Source organism: Pundamilia nyererei, unplaced genomic scaffold (assembly GCF_000239375.1).
Source record: "Pundamilia nyererei isolate P.nyererei 1_Seehausen unplaced genomic scaffold, PunNye1.0 scaffold00001, whole genome shotgun sequence".
Classification (NCBI taxonomy): Eukaryota; Metazoa; Chordata; class Actinopteri; order Cichliformes; family Cichlidae; genus Pundamilia; species Pundamilia nyererei.
In genome coordinates, this window is record NW_005187402.1 from 9,321,875 (window position 1) to 9,326,904 (window position 5,030).

A 5,030-nucleotide genomic window follows, 5' to 3' on the forward strand; every position below is an offset into this window, starting at 1 on the left:
ATAGATAGATAGATAGATAGATAGATAGATAGATAGATAGATAGATAGATAGATAGATAGATAGATAGATAGATAGATAGATAGATAGATAGATATTTACCACCCACCTGCAACATTATTGCGGATCAAGCACACCACCCGTGGAAACAGTATTCCCAATGGCATCAGCCACCCCCAGCAGGGCAATGCACAAAAAATGCTCAGAAACGGCTTGTACATGATAAACAGCCTAAGGCCTTCACCTAGTCTGCAGACTCCCCACTTCCAATCTGATGAAGCATCAGCAGGATACAGGCTGGAACAAGTCCAGTCCACAGAGACCCCACAAGTTACCCACAGATGGCATACCCTCAGCATCTCGGTCGATGATGTCTCAACTGGTCAGAGCTATTTTGGTGAGTTTAGAGACCTAAACTTGCCCTGATGGTTGATATTGCAGCTGGATGTCAATAAAATCAATTCAGTGGTAGTGATCGGCACATCCCAACATAACAGGAAAGACAGGGATAGTTTATCTCAACAAGACTGTAATAGCTCCATATTTTTGATCTCTGGAATACCCGCTGTACCATGTCATTCATTTTTTAAACCACATTTGATTGCAATAAAAATATAAAACATCCCTACCCTTATCCTTTAATTCCACTCTACATTGTTGCTTTGAAGTCCTGCAGAGCTTTGAAAACTGGACAGAAATCATTGTGCCTGACAAGACTGTAGATAGGCATCACTGCTTAGATTTAAAATCAAAGCAGCTGGTGCAAGTGTGCCTATTCATGTGCATCTCTGGAGTGCCCACGTGTCTTGCAACAGAGCTATCCACTTGTGCTCAACTATCAGGGTAAAATGTTCATGAGACTGAAATAATGCATGTTGTTTCCACTCATTTAAATGCCCTCTACTGTAATTGGTGTAATCGGTAGGTTTTATCTAGTGCCAAGTCTGTTAACTGTGCTTTTATGTGCCTCTTCAGAACTGCCAGCCTGTGCCAGCTAGTACTCCTTACATGAAGCTGATTGGATTTTGAAAGCATGTCCAGGCTGTGTATTTGTCAGTGGTGGGCCTCTTACTGGGGATCTCTCAATGAGCCATATTATGAGAGGTTGATAAGTTTGTGCACTTGGGCAATGGCTGCATCGCAAGTTTTGTTAATTTGCTGTAGTCGATAACCTTGGGGCTGTATTGCTTCCTCTAATGACTAAGCAGAACTTGGCAGATAAGATGACATAGCAGCTGCATCTGAAAGCGCAATGTACAAAAAGATCATATAAAATATTACTGGGCTTTAATGTGGCTTTAAATCATGTTTTATAAATTCATAAAACATGTTTTTTCTGAAGTAAAATTTACCTGATAAACTGTGGTCTACACCAGTGTTTCTTGTTTACTGCCATACAATCAACCTACGCATATATTTTCCGCAAAAGCACACCTAATCAACCTCAGACATCCACTCTATCAAACCCCAGTCTAACCAGACTGAGTGAGCTGAGTGGCATTTAGATGGATGTTGCAGTATGGCTTTTAAAAACAACCTTTAAATCAGCCACCGTCCATTCTTAAACACGCCGCATAATGGAAAATATTGATATTTCTTGGCACATGTTGAATGTACTGCCTTTAGAATTAATCATGGCGTTGAAGCAAGTGTTCTCTCCACATCTGACTGGCTTCCCTCAATGCTCTCATTCTCTCTATTTGCTCCTTCCCACTGTCTCTATAGCCTGCCTAGTCAAATGATGAGATCAGAGATGCCTGGTCATCTAAGTAATGGATTTCTTTCTGTTGATTCCTCCTGGGTCCATGGCCCTGCGTTCAGTGATGTATGCTCCATGCAACGGTACCGGACAGCTCATCTCTTTCAGCCACAGGCACCTCTGCATAAGCACATTCACCCAGAGCCAATCTTTGAAATGCACTTTGAGGCTGTTGCTGCCCCCTGGTCTTTGATATACACACAAAAATAAAGGCATTGTAACCATTTTAAAGTCCTGTAATGAGTGTTAGAGGTGAGTTCAGGGGAAAGATCCTTCATTAGCAGAGGTTGTAAACTGACCTTTTCCCTGGTCTGCAGGGGATGCCACCACCATTTCATCTTTCGTATTAATAGTTGTGATTGTTCAGTTTCACTTGCATCCTCTGTGTTAACCTCACACGGCTTCAACATGTGTTTGTTGCAGTTTCATCGCTCTTCCTGTGTTCATACCCAAACTTCTACCCTCATCTGTGCCATACTCGTACCCAGGGGCCAGTCCCGCTCTGCAAGTCGGCATCATTTCTTCAAAGTCCTGTGTGGCATTTTTGCGTCATTTCTTCAACATGAGCACTTTCAGCTACCCTGCCACACTGTGAAATACAGCCTTTAGTTTAGACTGTAATTGAAAAACTGTCCAAATGTGGAGTGTGGGATGAATATATGAATTACAAATGAAGCAGTAGGAGAAAAAAAACAAACAAAGCAAAATGCTCCCCCCTCCCAGCCCCAAAGCAGCACAAGCCCACAGTATATGACAGTCATATAAATTATACGAAATGTCATGGACTTTCAATCACTTGTTCTGTTTTGCTTTTTCTTCCCCGTTCCTGCTACCTCTCTGTTGTTTCCTCTTCATTCCCACTGACATTCCTCAGATGGATATCAGACCATGTCCTCCAGGAGACATATTCCATTATTATGCTGCCACAGTGCTCATCCACAGACCCATCTCCCTTCTAATCAATGGCCATGCAGCACAGCAGGCACACACAAACAAAACAGATACAAACCTTTAGTAAATAACCAAACCAACAGTTGAGCACTGATGAGGATGAAAAAAAAAAACAATGACATATTCTATATCTCAGACACATTGCCGATTCCTTCACATCTGCGTAGATCAATATAGATGGAAATCCAACAGAGTAGCCCCAGCTGTGCACCTCTTACCTGGTGTCTCTGTGGTGGTCCTCCTCTCAAGCTGTGCTTGTTGAAGACCCTCGCGTTACACAGCCATGCCCTCCTATATGGGCATACATCTGTGGGACAGATCAGTGCTCTGCTGTCTCTGTCGGCATGGAGAGGAGGAGGGAGCAAGGATCAGAGAGTCCTCCCAGCCGGCAGCCCCATCTAGCGCATCTCCTTGTGTCTCCCGCTCTCCCGGGTCATTCCAGCCAGCCCCTCAGCAACCGCAGAGCCAGGGAGCGAACGCGGGGGGATGGGAGGTGCTTAGAGGACTGAAACGGACATGGAACAGCGAGCAGAGCACCTCCTCCTCCTACATGTCTGACTGCAGCCAGTGGACATGCTGCAGCTGGAGTCTCTGTCCGGTTCCTGTTTGCTTCCAGTGCATGTGAGTGTGTGCGTTTCTGTGCATTTGCGCATCAGTGCCGGCTCCTGTCTGTGCTGTGTGTGGGGGGAAAAAAAGAGTCTGCCTACTGCCTCACTGTTAATGCTGCTGGTGGCACCGAGATGAGATGCTGAGGCAGTGTGAGAGAGGAAGAGAGAGAGAGAGAGAGAGAAGGAAGAGGTGCATGTGGGAACAGGGGAGGGACAATGGCAAAGGAGACTATTTGAAAGGTCCTCTTGCTCCGTCTATTAATATCAATCAATCAGAGATGCATGGCTGTGTTAATGACTCAATTGAACCTGCACGTGTGCGTGCGTGCACGCGTGTGTGTCTGTGTGAGACGTGCAACAAAAGGGAAGAAAACAAAGGACAAATATATTTACATGAAATTAGGAGGTTACCTGTTTGTGTTCTGTGTAGCTTTCGTGTGTTTTTAGTGTGCAAAAAATTGCTTCCTGAGAAGTTTACAACCAGGCATCTACACACACAAAGGTACAGAGTAAATGCACATATATATTAAAATAAATGCACATAAAAAAAGGTACACCTAAATAGAAGCTCAGTATCTCTTCAGGCTATCACTATATCAACAAGCCCTAAGAACCTACAGCCTTAAAAGGCTACCTGCCTCCCCAATGCCCAGGGGAATGATATATCACAGCTCAACACTCTGGAGAGAAGAGGAGAGGTGAAGAGAGGGGAGGAATAAAAATAAAATCCCCTGCAGTGAGACACCCCTCCGAAAAGAACTAAAAGGCAGGTGGGCCGTTTGATTAGAGAGAGGAAAGGGAAGGAAGTGGAACGAAAATAAGACAGACAAGAGGTGAAATGTTGAGGCTCAATTTCACCCACAGTGTTTTGTTCTCTGAGCATGCTGTCTGCTATGCTTTGACTGCCTAAAGAATTAAAGAGTGAGGCAGTAGGAGATAAAATGAAGAAGAATGAAGATCTGGCGATAGGATGAAGGGCCTTTGAAATTGACAGTGAGAGACAGTAGCGGTTTTTGATACGGGCGACACGGGCGGCCTGCTCGGTGCTGAAGTCAAAGTAAACTGTATTGTCTGTATTGTCATCTCCGCTACATACAGTCCAGTATATAGAGAGACGAGACGACGAGGCTGCAGTTATAGCAGTGCAAGTAAACAAACAATAAATATAAGAAGAGTAAGAAAATAAATATACACTTTAGGACCAGGGGTAAAGGGATCTATAACAATTTAAATTTTATAATTTACAGTTTGCTGATTTAAAGTCTCACACACAACCCATCGAAAGGGGAGGGAGACCCGCTGCTTCCAAATAGAGCACATTTCATTCATAATGGTGTAAATCCAAGCCCATTATCTATTCATGATTTGAATCCTGGGTTGTGCGAAATCCCAGAAATGCACCTTAGACAAAGTGAATCTGTGAACTAAGGTGTAGGTCTGTTAGGTCATGTTGTGGCGATCCTCGAGTTGGGGGATTTGTGTTCATACTGGAGTGTAAAATTAAAACCAAGATGGACAAGAAAAGTTCAAAGCCATCAGGTGCTCAGTTTAGAAAAAAGAGAAAAGAAGAGGAGGAGAAAAGAGCAAAAGATAAAGGAAAGCAGATGTGTCATTGGATAATGGCAGGTCATCCTGAAACAATCAGAATCAGAATCAAAATACTTTATTAATCCCTAAGGAAATAATGTGGATTACAGTTGCTCCAAAAAGAAAT

At 43.6% G+C, this 5,030-nt stretch overlaps 1 protein-coding gene across 1 annotated transcript in view; it reads right to left on the minus strand.

Moving 5' to 3' along the window:
• The window catches only part of frmpd3 (FERM and PDZ domain containing 3), an 85,905-nt gene extending 82,454 nt beyond the window's left edge, over window positions 1–3,451 (minus strand). Inside the window, exon 1 of the mRNA XM_005719741.1 lies at window positions 2,927–3,451. The gene's annotated coding sequence lies outside the window, so the exon portion shown is untranslated. The remainder of the gene's footprint in view (window positions 1–2,926) is intronic.
• Window positions 3,452–5,030: the final 1,579 nt, after the last annotated feature.